This window comes from Parasteatoda tepidariorum, chromosome 3 (assembly GCF_982258835.1).
Source record: "Parasteatoda tepidariorum strain Cologne lab strain chromosome 3, Ptep-v5.0, whole genome shotgun sequence".
Lineage (NCBI taxonomy): Eukaryota > Metazoa > Arthropoda > Arachnida > Araneae > Theridiidae > Parasteatoda > Parasteatoda tepidariorum.
In genome coordinates this window covers 87,469,743-87,492,012 of record NC_141757.1, presented here as the reverse complement: position 1 = coordinate 87,492,012, position 22,270 = coordinate 87,469,743, and the positions used below count along the sequence as shown (strand labels likewise).

The following is a 22,270-nucleotide window of genomic DNA, read 5'->3' as shown; positions in this document are numbered from 1 at the left end:
TGATCTGCTGGGAACCGTGTCTTAACGATCAGTCTACTGCGGGACTTCAGTCGAGGGAAGGAAACTGTGGGATATAAATGGGATACTTTAAAAGATTTGTAAAATTTATGTGTTGAAAATCATATTGTTGAGTTTTTATATTATATTATACTAGTTATATTATATTCAAAATTTTGTTTAATTTTCTCTAATTGAATAAGATGTGTGAGCAATCCATCACTTTTTTATGTGTATGCAAAAATTATAAATACAGTAGTTATTGCATTTAAAATTTTATTTTCGTAATAAAAAACCATTTTTTGACTTTTATAAAAAAAAATTTCATAGTTAAATTTTAATTATGAAAAACTCTGGTCGAGAAAGTTAAAGCAAGAAATCGCTGCAAGACGTTTTTTTGTGCGTGATTTCCTACACTGAGAAGAAACAATTTTGAAAAAAAAAATTTGTCTAGTTAAGACATCTCCTATATGCAAGATATCTTTATTTCCAATGAACAAAGCTTAAGAGAAGTTACAACAGCGAAAATAAAGGTGCATCTTGTGATACCTATAAAAGTACATCAATGTTTTGAAAATCACTAAAAAACAAATGAGCAATTTCTTTGTATCCATCTCCTTAAATTATTTATCCGTCATCAATATTATTACACAACTTTGCTACCCACTTTTTCTCCTTTTTTTTTTCATTTTCGAGATAAAAACGCTAACACTGTAGTAATCACCAGATGGCGCATTAAACAGTCTCGTCTTGCAACGGCCAGACAGTTAACTTAGGTATTCTGTATGTCATGCAAATAAAACCATTCATTTTATAATAGAATAATTCCTTTAATAATCGAATAATTTTGAAATTAGAGTTTGTTACAAAATAACAAATCCAGCCATCATTAAATATTTAATGTCAAAATACAAAATAATTTCATACATGTTGTAAACAGGATTTTAGAATTTTTGTTCTTAAATAAGCGAAAAATGACATAAGAAAATTATTTAAAAGTGTTAATTAAAGAAATTAAAGATTGGTGTTACTTTCTTATAATGTTTAATTTCATTGATTGGTGATCTTTTCTTCTTTCGTTACTTCAGCTACTTTTCATACTAGTTTCAACCTTTTTTAAGGAGTCAGTTTTCTTTATTTCTTCTTTCTCAGTTTGTTTCAGTGATTTTTCAGATTGAGTTGAATCTTTTTCAGGACTCATGTTTCTTGGTTCTTCTTTCTTAATGAATGGTACAGCGCGATCCCTAGAGCAAAGTAGTAGCATATAATAAATACTATTAAACCAGTTTATTTTTACGAATATAGGTGAAGAAGAGGTCAAATCATTATGAGAAATAATAAATGTGATTAATAATTTAGTTATTCAAGGTGTTCGCCTTTGCTCACTATTATATAACAAATACATGCTTGATATTTTATTTTATAAAAAAACAATTGTAAATGAAGCTTAGAATTACATTTGTATAAATGTAATTCTAAGCTGTTAAGTGTTATTTATATTGGACAAAATATATGTAGTAAAACTCATTTCCAATGGTTAAATTTTTTGTTAAATAAATGTCTTTAGTATTATTATATTTTAGAATAAATTAACCATATTTAAAAATGTTCGCTGCTGCGCAAAATGTTTCAAGCACTATGCAATAATTCATTATATGAAAGCAATGTCTAGTGTAAACAAGAGCACAATTAAATTATAACGCATAAAAACAAATGTTATTAATAGTTTACTTATTCAAAGTGTGCTCTTGCTCGTTTAGCACACTCTATATAACAAATATATGCATGATATTTTCTTCATAAGGCAATACATGTAAATGTGTTTGATATTGAACAAGTAACTAATTCACTATGTTTAATCATTTTGTAAAATAATTATTGTAAAATATATTAGTACTATTTTGTAAAATAAAGCATTGCTGGGAATTAAAAAAAGCAGTATGAAATATTTCATTCGGCAAGAGAGACTAGTTTTGTGTCCAATGACCAAACTACATATACTTCATTAAAATCTTCCGATAATTTTTTTGGAACTGGCACGTAACTACATCCTTGCTCTTCCTCGTGACTTATACAATTTTGAAAACTCATTTTAAAAGGAAAATTAGCATTAAAATCCACGACATCATTCATAGCTTACACAATACTTACTCATACATACGGGTAAATCTTAAACGTATTGCTTTAATCTTAAACGTAAGAATTTCACTAAGCTTCATGAGCTTTACGCTCTATTCGTACGTATTTGATACGGCATCGCGCGTCCGAATTCAATTCCACAGGGCAACGGTTAGACTTTTCTATGTCGACAACCTGGTCAGAATCAGCCACTCGGACCCATTATACTGACCTTAAGTTAAAGGGTCAACGAACCTTGCTTTAGTAACATATTAACACAAAGAATCAAATTTACAAATGATTGAAAATACAAAATGACTAAAATTGCCTTAACATTATTCAATCTGGTAACAGCTTAATAATTCTTACTGAGAGAATAATGAATTGACTCTATATAAAAAAAAATCAACAAAAATCTATTTACAGAACAAATTTAATTTGAGAATTAATGCACTGATAAAAGAAAGCGACCATACGCTCTTTATGATTCAATCAGAATAATTAGAAAAGGGTTATATTAAATGAAAAGGTGCTTGGCGTCAAACAATATCGCCAAACAGTAAGTAACCAGAAAAACATACAGATTAAAATTTAAATTTAGTCAAAAAATTACAGAATTAATTAGGCTGATAAGAATACAAAAGCTTTTAATTAGGAGTTCTGCAGAAGCTTTATAATTAATTGATTTAGTCACCGTAGTTAATTATTCTAATGTCTGCCTACTATTTGAGTGTGCAAGAATTACCCAGAGAGACTTCGGCTATTCACACAGGCATCTTGGTTTTTACAGCTCTTAGCCAGATGCCAGTTCTCGCAGCGCTTATAGCATAGTATAAGTCACAAGTTTTTTTTTTTTCCTAACACTTTCCAAAACTTTTTAAAGTGCAAAAAAAAACAATAATTATAATAAATTTATAAAAAAGTAAGCAATTAATATATCAGTAGTGTACAGTCCGCAAAAAAAAAAAACGAATCACCCTGAATAACTTTCGTTCTAATGATCAGATTTTCACGAACTAAGTGTCAATCTTAATGGCTCCTGGGGGTGACCTCAAATATGTTAATTAATTAGTGCTAACTATTAATTAAGTTACGAAATCAGACACAAAAACGTACTTTCTCTGAATAAACATATAATTTTTTTTACATATTTGGAATCTAGACCCTTGAATTAGTGGGGGTAGACAAAACTGTAAAAAAATTGGGTGGTAAATTGGGCCGCAATAAAGGTTTATATATTTGGCGATAGTCCAGAAAACCGCCAAAAAAAGTCGCCTGCGCAAATAAATATTTTAAGATAACCCATCGACTAATTCAAAAGAGGAGTGCTTAATTTTACTAGGTTGCTACGCAACCAAACTCTGATAGTAAAAAAATTGAAATAATGTTCAGTGATTGCTCGGAGGGGCTTAATTTATTGTTAATAGAAAATATCTCGAAGTTTCCAGGCCATAAACAATTTTTTTAGGGGATTTCTGTCCAAAAAGCAAAAAAAATATTATTTCAATCTCCTTTGAAAAGTAAATTTGAATCGATTTATAAATTATTTATGATAGTTTTTAGAATTTAAATACATGAACTTTTTATCTGATATTATTTAGATTACACTGTTTTTACTATATTTATTCGAGGATTTTATACTAAAATATAATGAGCATAACTTATTATAGCTATATGCAAAATTTTAGGGATAATCATTTTTACAGTTTTAATCGAGTCTTCTAGGCAAGAAAGTTTGAAGAAAAAAAAAGTGCTTGAAAAATAAAATGTAGATTGTATAATAATTCTAATGCACAAGGCTTTCTATAATTTACGATATTTCTTTTTTCTATAACTCAAGGAATTGCTGAATGTTTAGTGGCATTTTAAAAAGATTAAAATATGTTATGTTTAAGAATAAGATATTGAAATAATATGTTGCAAATTGTAGGATTCATTGTTTAAAAAATCGCTTCATTCTACTTGATATTTAGGTTACATCGTTTCCTTTGGATAAAGATGATTAGCAAATAGCATCCTCATGTTTCGATACATTCTGAAACTTATACGTTCGCAAATTCACCATAAAATGTCGCACAGCATATTCTTCAATTACGATAAGCTACATTTACCACCAAATACTGCTAATATGGTTATTTTTGCTTTCTTATATATATCTGATGATCTCTTTTTAAACAGAGCTCGTAAGATCCTTAAGATACTGAAATGGGGTCACAAAACCTTAAGAGATAAAATATTTAATTTCATTAACTCAAAATATCTGGTGTCAAAATGTTAATTTTTAAGTTAAATATAACTTTTACAATATTGATGTTCTTACATTTTTAAAGATCACATGAATCCTGATAAAATATTAAAATGCATATGTTTACTTTAACTAGTGTAAAATCCTTATCAAAATAATGATCAAGATCCAAATGTAAAACAGTATAATTGACGATAAAAACTCAACTGGCTTCAAAACATATGAAGAGGGAAGTAAAAGTCGACATGTTTCGAGTTTTCAAATATAATCGCCCATTCTCAAGACTTGTCGGGCTTGGATAACTTGTGACTTTTATTATTGGACGCTCAAAGCATGTCTATTTTTATTATCATCTATTATTTTTTTAAATCAATGAAGTTTTTATATTTTCGATTCAGTTTCTTGGGATTATCCATTTAGTTACACAACATATTAAATTATTTCACTTGATATTAAAATAAGTTTTACATATGTTATAGGCACAGGTTCTTAGATTGAAAAAATAATAATTCACTACTTTGTAAAAAAATTAATGCAGTAAAAAAAATTTTTTTTCTTTTGCTGCAAGCCTTAACATTTTAGTTTAAGGTCATAAAAAAATTCCGTTTACAATTGAAATTTCAAAAGTCGAATGTGAAAATGGAATGTCCCCTAATACCAGGAATCGAAATTAAATAGTAACAAGGACAACTTTTTTAAACAAGTTAGCGTTTCCGTCCTACTCGAAGTTGTTTGAAAAGGTATTTTTTATATATCGATTCCAAAGTTTATTCTACATATATTTCAGGGTATACTTTCGGAGTATTTCGATCGAGTTTATTTTTACACCCTTATTTGCTTAAAATTATTAAATAATTTACTTAATACCGCTATCATTAAATAAATGGAATAAGCTTAGATAAATAATAAAAGTTAATTTTTCCTTCGTGTAATTTTCAAGGAATAATATGTTTCGATCAAACAGATTTCATTCTGGAAATAGCGAAATAATTGAGTAGGTCCCTTGGAGCAATATCATTCTTATCCTCTTTTGACGAAATATAGGAAAAATTAGTTTTCACAGTTTCTGTAAAAAGTATGTTAGCCTACTTGCCACGTTTTTTTTTAAATTTTTTTTTATTAAAATAAGGTCGGAAATTGTGTATTGTGTGCACAGCTTCGGAATCCTTACAGATTTCAATTTTATTATTTCCTGAATAACAAAATAAGGCATTTTCCTGATAACAAATTATACTACAATAATATCTTGGAAATCATGCTAAAGTAAAAAATTAAACTAAATAGTTTAGTATATTATCAGAAAAAAAAATCTACTTGGTATCATAAAGAGTAAAAGATATAATGAAATAATTAGTGAATCACACGTGGTCAGATAATTAAAAATTTAATTTCACAACTAAGATAGTAGGACGACATTTAAGATACTGAGATATTTTAAGACACTAAAAAAATTCGCTACGTATTCCACAGCTTTTTATGTTCGGTATCTTTATCCTCTTTGTAGTGACTTTTAAAACATCAACACTATTTTAGACAATCTAAGTCGAAGTCACAAGAAACAAAAAAAAAAAGACAATCAATAATTTATATTCTTTTTTCAAAAAAAAATAGTATGCTAAACAAATAATCAGCTGTTTTGCATTAAATAATTTTAAACAGCTGAATGTTTTTAATTTCTTAACAAGGTTTTATTCTTAGCTAGCAGACTTTAATTCTTTAAAAAAAACTTGACTATAATTTGAAAAGGAAACCTAAATTAAGGAAAATCTAAATTAAAGTTCTAAAAAAATTATTAGTATATTAATGAAGAAATAATAAACGTAAAATGGAAAAGAATAAGAATTTTAAAATTTTATTAAATAGTTGGTAAAATAGTTCTGCGATACACTTCCGGAAATTTCTTTTAAGATTAGGATGATATAGGGTAAACCAACAAATGAAGGAGCATTTCATAGATATTTCTTAGAAATAAGATTTTAAACGCTTTAATTTAAAAATAAATACACAAGTGGGCGACCTTTGTGCTAAAATACAAACTAAGGTAGACAACGTTAAAGAGCACAAAAATATTATTAAAAGCAGACAGCTGTTTCGGATGCTCAAAGGGCAACCTTCATCAGTGCAACAGAAAACAATGAGCTATGAATGGTATCAATCTCGGTATATTGGCGCGAAGCGCCACTCACCGATTCATCGAATCTGTGAAGTCATGAGCTAGTAAGTCATAATTTACTAGTAGATTTAGGATTTGTAGATGTAATCGCAGAGTAGAGAATCTGCGGTGTCATGTCAGTCTAAGTCTTTTGAGGGTGCAAAACTCCATTAGTTTTGCGGGGCTGGCAGGAGTGATCGAAGCAGCTGAACTAACTCTTCGTTTTGTAGAAGTTCTTTCATTTCCTTGAAGAGGAGCAGAAATCTGTTGGCTGCGTCGGTGGGTGTCTTGGGTGGGGCTCTTCTTCCTTTTGAGGTTTTCCTGGGTCTTGCACCGCAGCCCGAAAAACAGGCTGGGTGCTCACCATCACAGTTGATGCATTTCGCCGGGGATGATCTTGGCTTCGTACATAAGTACGAGTAGTGGGGTTCGGCGCATTTCAGGCAGGCAGGGTTGGTTGCTTGACAGTTTCGCTGAGTGTGGCCATATCTCTGACACCTGTAGCATTGTATCTGAAATCTTCCGCCTCTGAATCTTTCTACTTTAACAGTTCTCTCAAGCATTGAGATGATGTTATAGATGTTTCTACTGGTGGGCGTGTCAGTCTGTATGACGAGGAAAAGTGGGAGGGGCCTAAGCTCCTGACCACTCCTCCTTTTGAGCTGAACTATTTTCTCGGGCCTAAGTCCAATTTCGATGAGGTATTTTTCTATGGAAAAGATATCCGTGTCTGCTTGTAGTCCTCGGATGAGGGTCTTTAGCTTTTTGTTTGGAGTAATTTCCATTGCTGTAGTGGTAGAAGCAGTGGGTTCCGCCGGAACGGCAGTCTCCCCGCACTCTGCCGGTACTGGATCCGCTTGGGTGGCGGGAGCTGGATCTGGGTTTGGGTGGATGGGTTCGCCCTCTGGAATATCATCCGCTTGCGTCGCCAAGTTGACGCTAGCTTTGATCTTTTTCTTCTTTTTCTTTTTCCTTTTCTCGACGAGATCAGGAGTCTCTGTGGTATCCATCTCGATGGTGGGCTGGGTTATTGTCTCCGGTTCAGGACTGGGTGTTTCAGTATCCAAATCAGGCATTTGAGTATCCATGAGTTCAACCGGAGTCTCAGAGGTCTCGGACTGCAGGGGAGTTTCAGTCTTTTCGGTAGAACTGGTCTTTGCTGTAGTCTCAGGCCTAGTTGGTTCCCTGTAGGATCCTTTCTCTTTGATCTCTCGGTATCTGTCTCTGATAATTCTCAATCTGCGATGATTGTCGTAGTGTATCATTTTTCCGTTTCTGTTGAATCTCCATTCGAAGAATTTAATTTGGCGTTCAGCGTCGCTAATCAGATTATCGATGGTTTCTAGTGTGGCTGTTCTATCTGCGTAGTCCACGTAATTCCTTTTTGCGTCTTGTAGGTCCTGTTCATTCATTCCATCGTAATCAGAGTCTGAGTTGTAGTCGGGAGGAAACTCGTATTTAAACATCCTTTTACCTCCACGTCCGAATCTGTGCGTAGTAGACATTTTAGCTAGGGAGCTCGGTCACAACACAACCTTACTCCTCGAAGTCTCAAGAGAGAAGCACAGAAAACAATAAGAGAACAGAGTAAATATATATAGAAAGATGACGTCACAAGAGGGTTTAGGCCAACGGCCAATAGGAGGGAAGGGTGAATGGAAGACGACGAATAGGAAGCAAGGAACATAAAAGGGGGGGGGGTAATTAGGTTTTATCATAGATTTCCAAACAGGAGAAATATAAGGAACACTTGATAGGTCATTGACCAACAGTTTGGAATTTTTGAAAATATGATAAGACTCGAAAAATCTAAATCATATATTGAGGAACAATTTTGAATGACTTTAGAAGAGGAAAAAAAATTTTAGATTGATTGGTAAAAGTAGCTTACTACCTGACAATAGGAAGTCCTCTAACAATGCATTTAGTTCTCTGGTCTTTGAGTCTTCTCTGGAAAAAGTTTTGAATTTGTTAGTATCTGGTCAACGCCTTGTTTCTTCGACAAAATTATAAGGTCAGTGGTTGTTGTTATCCGTTTAAACTGCAATTAATTGCATATAATAATGCTTTTTCTTTTCATTGTGAAAAAAAGAATTCAAAATATGGTCATTGAAGTTACGTTTTATTTATTTTAAGCATCATAACATAAGCAAGTACTGAGATTAGGGGGTGTTTATTAACTGGATTACAGAGCGATGAAAAACCAATGTATAAACAAGTGTTCCTTTACTGAGATTTTTTCAAGTTAATGAAAATGAAAGAAAAATTTTAATTTTCTTGTACCTTTTGTCATATTATAAATCAAAATTATGTTAAAAATAAAAAAAAACAACTTCTAACCAGTGAAGGAACAGGCATGTTCCTTCACTGAGAATAGATTTCCCAGTGAATGAATAGTATGTGTGAAATATGATTTTACTTGGATAATTAGTAGTTCAGCGACATAGAGGACTCCTAAAATTCAGTTAAATGTTGTATGAATAGTTCCTATAACTATTTCATTTAAATATGCAAATTTAATTGCTAAATTTATTTAAAGAATTATAATAATAATTTATTTATTATTTATCTTCATAAATGTAGTGATTAGTTATTACATCATACCTTAGACTCCTTAATAAACTATGTTTATTAACTAAATATAATAATAAAAGCTTGAATGGAATCTTTGCAGGATTTTGTGCCAATAATTAGCTAAATTATTATCCTATTGCCGTCTTTAATGTCCTAACGGGAACTGGTAGGAAAAATCCATTTAAAGACAATTATCTAGGTGAAAAATGGGTGAAGTTTTTTTAAGGTGACATCCACCGATAACTCAGTGCAATGCGAAGATAATTTCAAAAGGCAAAACTTTCCTTTGAGAATAATATTCGAAATACTGGTTTTTAGAACTTCAGAGAATCTTTAGGAGGGAAGTAGCCCTGGCATCTTTTTATAAAGTGATTGCATTTACAATGCGAATGAAACAAGAGTTGAATACTGCCCTTAAACGGGAAAAATCTGCGGCCTTAAAAATTATAAGGATTTATATTCTAAAGTACCTAGGAAAGAAAAAGTACCTCCATTGGTAGTTTTTCCTTACAGAAGAATTCATTGAGATATTACAGAATCAGTCCCTGCTACATATTTCATTGGAAAAAGCTATTCATGAAATGAAACGATGACCACAGCAACATTTTACAAATATATTGCAAATGTTTCTACCCATGGCTAATTAAAAATGCAATCAAATTCCTAATTTTGCTTCTTCTGGATAGGTATAAATCTCATATCAATTTGAAACTGAGCAAGACAAATTTTCTGGTTTAGTTTTCTACGTAATTCTTGGAAATCTCGTTAGATCTTGAAAACAAAAGAATTGTAAAACAATATGTCTAGAAAATTTTACATCCATTTTTAAATAAGATTTGAGGCATCAACTGATGAAGTTAAAATGCTTTTATGAAATGCGATATTTTTTCATTCGATGTAGAAAACGTTGACTGTAACAAATGCATGCAAAACAGACACCAAGAATTAATGAGCAAGACAACTTATCAACAAAACACATGCTTCGAGAGTAACGATGCGCTATTTCTTCAGAAGCTTGAGAAGGAAATCTCACAAGTTATGTTGCAAATTTAAAGGAACATTGACAGAAAAGTTTAATCTCCCAAATATCCAATAGCCTGTGCTTTTCACAATATTGAAGAATTTATTTCAAAAAGAACAATTGTATAATCAAATTTTGACTCTGAAGCTGAGACAACTAACATTAATAATGAAAGTATCTTGAAAACTGATTTTGAGATAAGTCCTCTTGAGGCATTGTTAGTTGCAAAAACGATTGGTTTCATAAGTAACTACTAGATATAAGTCAATGAGAGATGGGTTTTACTCAAACTTCGAAACTCCTTTTTCTCATTTATTATCCAGTGAGGAATTCTGGAAATGGAACTGGAAAATCAAAAGAAATTTCGAAGATACATTTACATTGGCCAAAAATTTGGAAAAAAGAGGAAGGTTAAATCAAAAGAAAAAGAAATAAATTACTCATGACGAAGAGAAAAAAAATACTTAAAAAGATTTTAAAAAAAAGCTTAAAAAATATGAGGAAAAGATTAAACAAAAAATGATCGAATTATAATAATAATAAAAACATCATCAGATTACACAATGATAAACATTCATAATTTAGAACGGACTATTAAACTGTGAGAAAAAAATGAAAAACATTTTTTTAAAATTATGTATTCAAACATATTTTACTTTCCATTCCATGACTGAAAAAAAAGTAACATTTTCCACATTAACTATGGTTATATGTCGTAATTCCAAGAAAAATCTTGTTTTTAGACATTTGTGTGGCCTATGGGTTCCTAACGAGCATCAAACATTATCAAAATTAAGTGTTCATTCTCTGGAAAATTTAGTGTTTATTCACTGGTAAGAACTGTTCCTTCACTTGGTCATCTTACTACTTATTATTTAAACCACCAAAAGCTTAAAACAATATTATGTAAGTTATCAAACTTTTTTTACATAATTTGCATTTAATAACAAATATGTCGACACCATCATTTAGCTAAAATTACAAATTTTGAAATTTTTAAAAAATTTTTTTAAAGGCAAGCTAATCTTAAGTGTTCCTTCATTGTTTAGTTTACCCTATAAGATGTTGAGAAATTTGCGATGTTGTGAGAGATGTTTAAAAATGTTGACTACGTATTTTTATTAATATTTATAAAATATATATTCAAGAAATTGATAAATATATTATTCCAAATCTATGCTTACGTATGTATATTATTGAAATTGTATCAGTTATTGAAAAACAAAATAAAACAAAATAAAAAATAATCACATTAAATAAGCACAATCTGGTGTATTCTATCAGAAGCTCGCTTTTTTAAAACTAGACATTTGTTGAATAAAGTGTTTTTTATTCAAAATTCTCTACTAAATTGCAAATAAATTATTAAATGACTAAAAAAGAAACATCGTATTTTATAGTGTGAAAGAAATAAAAATAAAAAGATTAGCAAACGATTATTAGCGAAAAAAATATGAATGAAATTTTACGCTACGCGCGAGAAGTCAAGTTTCTCCCAAGTTTATCACATTTTAATATTAATCGCCCCAATTAGTTATTTCTTTATTGTCGCCAAATTATTTTTTTTAAAATAATTAATTTTAATTTTTCTCAGCTTCTAATAAATAAAAATAGTTGAAACTTTAGATTTTTCAATTGAAAAATATGTAAATTAATATGGTATAAAAAAATTCATACCTTATAATTCAATATTTTTTCATCCTCACTTTAATTAAATAATAAAAAATAATAAATAATTATTAAAAATTATTTTTTGCATGAAATTATCTTTGGGTAAATGAGTTTTATGAGTGGGTGCAATTTTTTTTGAATTGCTTCATTAGTTTTGAAAATATGACTGAAAACGCAAAAAGCGAAATTAACATTAAGGGGTACGAACTTTGAATCGCTCTCCTGACCAAAGTATGGGGACCACATTTCCCAGATTGCGGCTACCCCCTATATTTTGAAGATAAAAAATCCAAATATGTAAAAAAAAATGCATGTTTATTCAGAGAAAGTACGTTTTTGTCTCTGATTTCGTAACTTAATTAATAGTTAGCACTAATTAATTAGCATATTTGAGGTGACCCCCAGGAACCATTAAGATTGACACTTAGTTCGTGAAAATCCGATCATTAGAACGAAAGTTATTCAGGGTGATTCGTTTTTTTTTTTTTTTTTTTTTTTTTTTTTTTTTTTGCGGACTGTACATTGGACAACACTACGAAATCTTGCTACACAAAACTGAAAGGCAGATGCCAACACAACTAATTATGCTAAAATAATTCCATTTTTTAAATTTATTATTATTGTCCTTCCTAGTGGCTTTACGTTATTAGATTAAGAAAAACACGTTTTTAGTAGTTAATTCCATGAAAATAGAGATTAAGTGAATTCTGAATCATTTGGCAGGGTGCTTCTATTCTCTTTAGCCCTGGCTGTTACTAGAGGCCAACTGATGATAGTCAAACTTTACCATAACCAACAGCAATTTTCGCGCTAGACGGATCGCAAAATTTCTTTTGGCAGTATCTATATTAAAACTTCCAAGGATTAATACAGTTTTAATAGGTATCAAATATACTAATATAATACACTATACCTATATTTGTACATTTAGTACTTATCAAAACAGCACCAAATTACCATATACTTACCAATTGTGCCTATTACCAAAATTAATTAAGCATCTTTGGCGTAAATAGTAATATGGCGTTTTTTATATTTCTCCAAAAAGAATTAGAGTGCTATACTTTTGCTTTATGATTCATATAGTTTTTTTTCTTTATTTCAGTCAGTACTTATTTCCAAACTTAATTAAGCATCGTTGTCACCGAGAATAGGATGCTGATTTTTTACGCTTCTCTTAAACATATAAGCAGATTAGCATATCATTTCTTCATTATTTTTTTCTTTGAGTACACAGCTTATATTTATAATTTTTTTGTACATATTACTAAAATTAATAAAGCTTCATTGAAGTCAATAACAGTATGGCTATTTTTTTCACAGTTGACTTAAAAGAATAAGTATCTTTTCTCCATTAATTTTGATTTTTAAACCTTTTTCTTTATTTCAATTCAAACATATTATCAAATGGAATTAAGCTTAGAATAAGAAAGGCAATTTCTTATCTTTTCCTAAATGAATTAGTACTATTTCTCCATTGATTCTGATTTTCAATGCGTGACTTTTTTTTTTTTGTTGTTTCAATTACTGTTGATTTTAAATTATTCAGTTTAGTATAATCGCGTTTTAAAAACATGACTATGAATAAAATAAACACCTGGTTTCAAATAACTTTAGAATACTAATTTGGTGACGTAATCTGTATACAGACGCCCGGTGGCTGAGCGGTAGCGCTGTCGTGCCACAGGTCCCTGGTTCGATCCTCGGGCCGGGCAAGGTTGACTCAGCCTTTCATCCCTTCAGTGGATCGATAAATGAGTACCAAGCATGCTTGGGAACTAAACACTGGTGGGGGTTCTGCGTTCGGCTGACCACCTGACCGGAAAATCTGCTCCTGCACCCCAGAGCCCAAGGTCAAGAAAACTGAGATGGGCACAGTAGGTCTTGGCCCTCTATGGGCTGTCAAGCCACTGAGTTTAGTTTTTAATCTGCATATAATATCACGTTCATGATGATTAATGAGGTTATCTGACATAACGAATGAAAAATAATTAAATATTAAAGAATGTACAAAAAAAGCTTTTTTTTTGAGAGACAAGTATCACTGATGTAATAATTTTAAAATATTTAAAAGAAAGAAAATTGTCTAATTGTCTACAACAGTCTCATTTGTTTCTATTGTGAGTTCTAATCCAATGAAAGAAGTAAATTTTGCTTACGGATTTACCGAACGAACTAATTAAAAATTTCGAACGAATAGTAGAATCAGAGGTAAAATTTGCTCCTAACAGCTGCTCTCTAGCGTACAGACACACACACACAGACTAACTTTTCATTTTATTATTATTATTATGCGTCAAAAATGATTGAAATGCGCAAATTTTTATTAATTGTTGTTACTATCCGATTGGCTATAAGAAACAATTATTGTATTATTAAATATGCAAATTTTATTTTTCACAGGAAACAATGCAAATTCAAAATTTAAAAAAAAAAAATCGGAAAGGAATTTACTTTGAGGTAAATGTAAATCCGACTTTTGATTTAAATTGTTTTAGTGTGATTTTTAAATTTTTAAAGAAATTATTTTTGGGGTCCCCTTTTGATATAACTTCCTCAGACTTACTGTTCAATATATTGTACCAAATTTGGTACAGTTTTATCACCGAAAAAAATAATATTGTAAGATCTGTTTTTCTATTTGCAAGCCATTACGAGGCGATTGTCTATGTAAAAATATAATTGGATTAACCTTCATTGGTCGGCATTTTTAATTACAATGAAAAAAAAGTAAGAAGTTAGAATCAAGTAAAATGTTTGATAGTTTTATGACACATAAATATCTTATTAAGTCTAGTGCATTTAATTTACTCTAAAAATATCTAACAATATGCAAAAAGTGCTAAAATTGAAAATTTATAATTTTTATATAATAATTAGAAATAATTAGTAATAAAAAGTTACTCTTCTTTAATTCATTTAATTCTTTAAAAAAATAAGAAAAAAGAATTGATCCTCCATCTGATAAAAATGTAATAAGGCCAAAAATTGTGATCGCCTTTCCCGTTGCCAAAATGATTGGTTGTCTAATTTCTTATTTTTATTTATTTTTTGTAACATTCACCTGAATCAGTATTGAAAACGATCCAGTTTGAACTGTAGGTTAGAATTTCTGATTCTTAATTAAAACAATAAACTATTTTACTGTTTTGTACATTCTCACTGGGCAACAAAGAAAATATCGTATGACAAAATCTGTTTATCGTCAAGGAAAAAAATCTTATGATAGAATCTGTTTATCGTCAAGGAAAAGAAAATCGTATATAATAGGATATGTTTATAGTCTAGGAAAAAAAATCGTATGAAAAAATTGAATCATAGAATCTGTTTATCGTCAAGGAAAAAATAATCTGATAGAATCTGTTTATCGGCAAGGGAAAAAGTGTGATAGAATCTGTTTATCGTCAAGAAAGAAAGAAATAATGAAGCAACTATTCGGGACGATAAGCCAAGCGAGCAGCGGACATAACCCTTATTATAGACCTTAAACGACAATCGATTGTATCATAGTTTTTCGCATGATAAAATACTGATTGTATATATACTTGCTTAAAAATAAATTCATAGAAAAAAATATATGTTTACCTTCTTGATGGTGCTGCACGAGATAACATTCCGCTCTGAAATTTTTTACCAAATCCAAGTTTAAATTTGCAGCTAAAAAATTAAATTAAATAAATTAAAAACCCAGAACTTACATAAAAAAAAATAGTGTAAGTAAATTTAATGAACGCATGCAAAGTTAAACAAATACTCTACTAAGCTACGGTTTCTTACTGGAAGGATCATCTTACTAAGGCATGTACTTACTTATTCAGGTAAAATATAACAAAATACGTGAAAAGCGTCTTAATAAACAATATTGCTTAATAAACAATATTGCTTCGTAATAAACATTCCAATGCTTTTATAAAAGAATGCATAGATGTCTAAATCCCCTTATATTAACCGAAAGAAGAAAATGCACTAATTACCATAATCAAAATTACTTCTTTAATATACTTTAGTTCTTTTTCTTATTTTCTTTAATTCTTTTAATTTAAGTTCTCAAACTGCTAAAATTATTTTCATGCAACTGTATTTAAAATCAATTGAAAATTTTTGTTTTTAATTAAACGATTTCTCAGAAAAAGAAAACATGTATATGGGTGATTCTCACGAAATATGATAATTCACTGTCCCTTGCTCCAAGATCTGATACTATAATACTAAAAGAACTTTTTTTTTAAAAAAAATTAATAAATTGCATTGCTGTTAGCATTTTAAAATGACTTTGCACTAGTATTGACAGTTTTGTACAGTTAAAAAATCTAATTGAACTTCAAAATTTTTTAATTGAGCTTCAAAACTTCCCATAAATTTTTCAATATCTAATTTTTTTTATCTCAACCAGTGTAAGCATTTCTAGAATATAAGCAGAGGGTATTATTTTCAAAAACTTCGTTTAAAAAAAAAAATTTCTGTCAATAATTTGTTTGTCCCAAAAAAATCTGTCATTTTTTTGGCTATTTTTATTTAGTGGTTTATAACCAAAATAGATAGAGCCAGCAATCAATATCTTATGTTAATAGATTGATTATATACCCTCCTGTATGAACATGCCTTGTTGCATGAATAAAGAACCAATTTTCTAGTTCAAAATTTATTTCAAAAAATTTTTCAAGATGAGCAGGTTTTTGTGTTGTCATTTTCCTGGCTGCTTGAAATCATTAATAACCTAAACTACATAGATTTATCTGAGTTATTTTAAGAAATCCTGTTGTTTTCTGCAGAATGTAAACGTCTTAGGCCAAAATATTAAATTAAAGTAAAGTTATATGATATAAAATGGCGAATTTGTCATTATCTTGGCTGTCATTTTCCTGGCTTATGAATTCCAGGACATTCAAGTGCTACCAGAAATTTTTTTTTAACAGCGAATTTTTTTTTAACAGCGATTGTAATATGGTTCGATGTAATCAAAGTTATTTATTTATTTAATGATTGATTATTATACACAATTTTATTCTGTACATATTAGCAACAAAAATTTTTTTCATTCTTTCTACAGTGGATAAAAAGAATTAATTTAAGCAATTTATGGTCCATCTAACATAAAGGCTTAAGTTGAGTTACATACTATTAGAACTAAAGAAGTATACAAAAAAAAATTTCAGATTGTTTTAAAAACTTTAAATTTGAAGAAATTTTATGGTCCGAATTGTCATGTTTAAAAAGAATCACCCATATATATTTTAAATCATAAAACAAACATAGTTATTCAACTTGATTAGTCGATTTTCAATCATTCTTAGGCTTTGTAACAATTTTACTTTCCCTATTTAGAACATGCAACGCCGAAATAGCATTTTATTGCTCTATTACAGGTTTCAGAGCCCTTAACAATAAGAATCTTAGTTTTATCAATCACAAATATGGAATGAATATTGAAAGTTATTTATGTTTCATAATTTTATTTTACTTTTCCACGATCAAACATACTTGGCCTTTACTTAGAGTGTAATAGATCTATCACTAGATAAAAGCATTTAACTAGCAAAAAAAATTTTAATTTTATCAGGCAAAAATATGGTCTATTATAATTTTATTTCATTTTTTCTCGATCGGTCTGTATTACCTTTAGAGTACATTGAATCCCTCTCTGCATTAAGTTATAAACAAATATCAAATCAAATTGAAATAGAAGAAGTAAATAAATTTGCTGAAGAATACTCTCCTCTTCATTAGAATATTTAAAGACAGAAAATTACAAAAGCATTTAAAAGAATCAATAATAAAAGCACTTAAAAAAGTCATTTAAAACTTTTCAACAAGGACAAAAATTCTGTCAGAAGTGGGATTCGAACCCACGCCCACATTCGTGGACCAGAACACTCAACGCTCTGCATCAGAGCAAGGAGCCTGTCCTTGAGTCTGGCGCCTTAGACCGCTCGGCCATCCTGACATGCCAACAAGAGGAAAATGTAAATTGAAATACGCAACCAAGTAAATATTATTTAAAATGATTTTTTGAAATGTTATTTTACTCAGAAAAACACTTTTAAATTTTTCATATTTTAGTAAAATATTTTGTTATGAAATAAAATAACTTTCGAAATCATTAATAAAATTTATTGTGGAAACAATTATATCGCCAAGAGTAAACTTATATTAACTAATGATTAAGATTTCAATTGCTATTTTACAAACGGCTCAACAAAGTAAACTCTACCTAAAATGTACGATAAAATGCTGGTTCTCTACGAAGAGATAACGGAAAATATGTTATAACACTTACACACGAGCAACAATAATAATAAAATAAACTATATATACCACCTGTGTATTGATGTGAAGAATTAAAGAATTCATGTGTCAAGCTAAAAGAATTTGGGTGTGTGCTGCCATCTATATTAATAATTTAGAAATATAGAATTCTAGTAGTCTAAGTTTTAGAATAGATTAATAAATAATTAAGCGTTATACACCGCAGAAAAGCTTCTCGAAATCAGCAGTCTCGAAAAGATTTAATTTATAAACATTTTGCTTTTAAGCTACTTTTGCAATTTTACTTATTTCTTATAAGCAAAGCATATAGTTATAGCTTTTTCCTCCTTAAAAAGATTTTTTTTTACATGCTGCCATCTATATTATAAAGGCAGAACAATAATTAAATACTGCAAAAATACATTTCTATTCACAAAATATAAATTATTGTATAAATTTAAGATTGAGATGAAGTAGCCGAAAATGCTTCAGGTTATTTGTTTTTTTTCTTCAATTTAAATTTTTTTTTATTAAATATTTCATAAGCAGTACAATAAAAAATTGTGCAGTGAAATTTAATTGTAAAATGTATCTGTCGAGATAAATTAATGAAAAATTTATAAATAAAACAATACATTATAATTTTTTATCATGATTTTGACATGAAATTTTAACACCAGATATCTAAACAATTTATCTTTAATTAATCAATAATTAATCAATTAAGATATCTAAACAATTTTACCGTTAGTTATTAACAGCAGCTATTATAAATCATTTTTAAGTAATTTTAATAGCTCCGTAATACAAAATTATATGAAGGACAGTTATATTCTTATATTATCCATTTAGACAAACGTATATCATTATATATTTAAAAATAAAATAGAATATATTTTCAGTACTTCGTCAATTCAAAAAGCATGGTTTAGGTAAATTATACAAATAAATGCACTTACATTGAATTAAAAATATGTGGGCCTTTGGCTTCTAAATATCTTTTAGCAAGAATTAAATGAAACTAAAAGTCATTCCTTGGTTTTTAAATCTAATTACAGGAGGGGGGATTTGTATTTGTATCATGGACAAAGAGAAAATACCGTTTCACACAGAACTACTTTCCTTTTCAAAGTGAAAGTAATTATACTGAATTGACTCAGCTCGTGGAAATTCATACGCGTTTCCAGAAAAAGATATTTCAACTATCTAATGACAATAGACTTGGAAAATCCCTACAGGCATGCATCACGAGCCTTTTATTTAGCGCCGTAATTTAATCAATTCAAAATTGCGTCCCAGCCCTTTTCTGTCTTTTCTTTTTCTTCTTCTTTATTTGTTTCTTTATTGTACGTATTAATAATTTATATATGTTTATATATGTAAAATATTTGTAAATGTCTATACAGTCGAACTCGTTTATAACGAGCTCGGATTTAACGAGAACTCGGATTTACAGAGGGAAACGAGAATATTTGGTTGGATCAATGTTAAGTCTATGGAACAGAAGTCGCTTTTAACGAGCAAGACCTGGTTTTAGCGAGCAATATTTTTCTGTCTTGCAATCTTTTTTTTAAAATGATAAGAAATGAGCGCGAAATAAAAAAAAAACGCGAACTGAAACTTCAAAGTAAGCTAACAAACTACTATTTTAAATATGTAGATTAATGAAAAAAATAAACGTTTTGGTAAGGATCTTTTCCTTTATTTTTTTTCCCGTTTATTGCTTCTTTCCTTTAAGACTGTAGAGCAACTAGAAATTTTTTGCTGTTTGGGTGGGGGGGATAATTGTTATTAAATTTAGAAAAGTATTTAATTAAATTAATTAAAGTAAGTACGTATTAATTAAATTTTATGTAAACTCAATAATTTGACCCCCCCCCCTCTTCTGGTTGCACGCCTGCCTTAAGGACCCGTTTATTACGAGCACTCGGATTTAACGAGTACATGTTACGGTCCCTTTGTGCTCGTTATAAACGAGTTCGACTGTATTACAATTGACCAACTGAATTCCTAAAATTGACGTAAGATTAAGCCTTTAAGATTTACGATAAATTCATGAAACACTTACCACAACTTTTTAAATTTTTCCAGACAGTGGTCAGTGGTCTCAGGGTTAAACATAACATTTGCACCGTTATTATTCCGTTACTGTACGTAAGTTTATTTTCTTTAATGTGAAAAAATTAAAAATAAAATAACTGACGAAGACCTGTAAATATCTTTTTAACTCCTAAATTTGAAAAACAATGTAGTAAATTCCATGTAAATATATGTGTAAATATATACAGTGAGTTTTGTGCAGGATGGAGTTCTGTAATAAGTCTATCCCCCCCCCCATGGTTTGTACCATAGAGTTGAAAGATATAATATATAACCCTATAATATTAATTTTACTTTTTGCAAATTTCGCCTTATTTCGAGAATTTCTAAAGCGAATACAAAATTTTTTGCACACAATTATAAAATTCGCTTATCTTCTTTTTTTTATTTATTCGTTATCCGTGAAGATCCGATCATTAGATCAAAAGTTAATCTAGGTAGTCCATTTTTTTTTTCTTACTTACTGTGCATTTTCTACACGCCTTCTAATTTCAAGTTACTGAATCTTATAGTTTTTTAGTAGCAAAGTGTAGCATTAAGCTAAAAAAACAAAACAGCATTTACGATTATTTTTATTTATTTATTTTTTAAATATCGAGAGATGTTTGACAATATTTACAAAAACATATCATGTAAACAATGATTGCGGCCCACTTTGTATAAGAAAAGTAATTATAAGGATATTTTTATATCGAATAAAGTTCACCAAAAAAATATTATACAATCTGAATTAAATTTTCCAAATATTTTAATTTAGTTAGCATGTTCTAAATTTTATTTCTATAGTTTTTCACTTTTTCATTTTTTATTTTGCTACATTTTATACGAAGCTTCAAATTTCTTTTTTAACAATTATTTTTAAAAATATAACTTAAGGCGTTAATTTCGATACATTTAACAAATGTAAATAAGATATTATTTTTCACTCATCATTATTTTCCATTACTTTTTAAAAACTCTCATTATTTTTTATATTTACATAAAAATTAAATATATATATATGACTTTTATATAACTATCTATATTGGTTTAAATTCAATTTAGAAAAAAAAATATATAATATAAATTTTACCTGAATTTATTGCCAGGCATAATGCTAGAGTGATTCTTGAAATAGATAGAAAGTTATTAACTAAATAAATAAACAAATGCCATGCATACTCGTATTTATAATCACTTAGAAATTGAGAGAAAACATAAAAACTACATTAAGATTGGAACTGAAATCTGGCTAGTAGATAAAGTTGTTGATAAAATTCTATTCATAAGATTTGATCTTTCGAAGGAAATTTACAAAAATACGTATGATTTAAATATTGAAACATTGATTTTTCTAAGCAAAGTTATAACTTTATTTAATTTCGTCCTGAGTCTCTATTTGGACTCTTTTAAACATAATTAACATAACTTATGCAATTTACTTTGTATCCTAAGCAATAAAGAATTCTTTAATATACTGCTACAAACATTTTTGTATAGTGCGTCTGTCTTCAAAGATATGAAATAAACTTTTTCAAAATAATTACATATAGAGTGTTCATATATATATATATATATATATATATATATATATATATATATACAGTCAAACCCCGCTATAGTGAACACGGTTTATAGTGAACTCCCGGATATAGTGAACGAAATGTTAGGTCCCGTGCCTTGCTATACACGTATAATGTTATTTTTTGTGGATATAGTGAACCAAAAAAGTGGGGAAGTTGGATATAATGAACTTTTTTCTGTCTTCAACTGATTTTTTTCTTCATTTTTCTTGTAATAATTTTGAAATTTTTACTTTAAAATAAATACATATACCAATTTTTAAAACCATCTATTGAGGGGAATTTAGCTATAAGCTTCTTTTATCTCACTTCAATGGGATCAAGATTCAGTGTTTGTCAGTGGGATCGATATGAATTTTCTGTCAGGATTGCTCATCAGCTAAAGATTACTAATTTTTTTTTTTTTTTTTTTTGTAAGCAAGACGAAGAGTAATGAAAAATAACGCATTTTTCGCTACTAAATAATATTTTTCAGTCATTTATTTAAATAATGTGTAATAAAAGGGAGGAGTTTGGGAACCATTAGTTAAATTGCCTACGGAACGGATATAGTGAACTCCCGGTTATAGTGAACCAAAATTTCG

General features: G+C 29.2%; 1 long non-coding RNA gene and 1 other non-coding gene across 2 annotated transcripts; both read right to left on the bottom strand.

Moving 5' to 3' along the window:
* Positions 1-879: 879 nt before the first annotated feature.
* On the bottom strand, positions 880-21,231 carry LOC147813941 (uncharacterized). The gene is made up of 3 exons (XR_015432639.1): positions 21,197-21,231; positions 15,364-15,435; positions 880-1,241 (listed from the first exon to the last, which is right to left on the bottom strand). It is a non-coding gene; the product is annotated as an uncharacterized LOC147813941 (long non-coding RNA).
* TRNAL-CAA (transfer RNA leucine (anticodon CAA)) lies at positions 17,604-17,722 on the bottom strand. Its single transcript has 2 exons — positions 17,685-17,722; positions 17,604-17,649 (listed from the first exon to the last, which is right to left on the bottom strand). It is a non-coding gene; the product is annotated as a tRNA-Leu (tRNA).
* Positions 21,232-22,270: the final 1,039 nt, after the last annotated feature.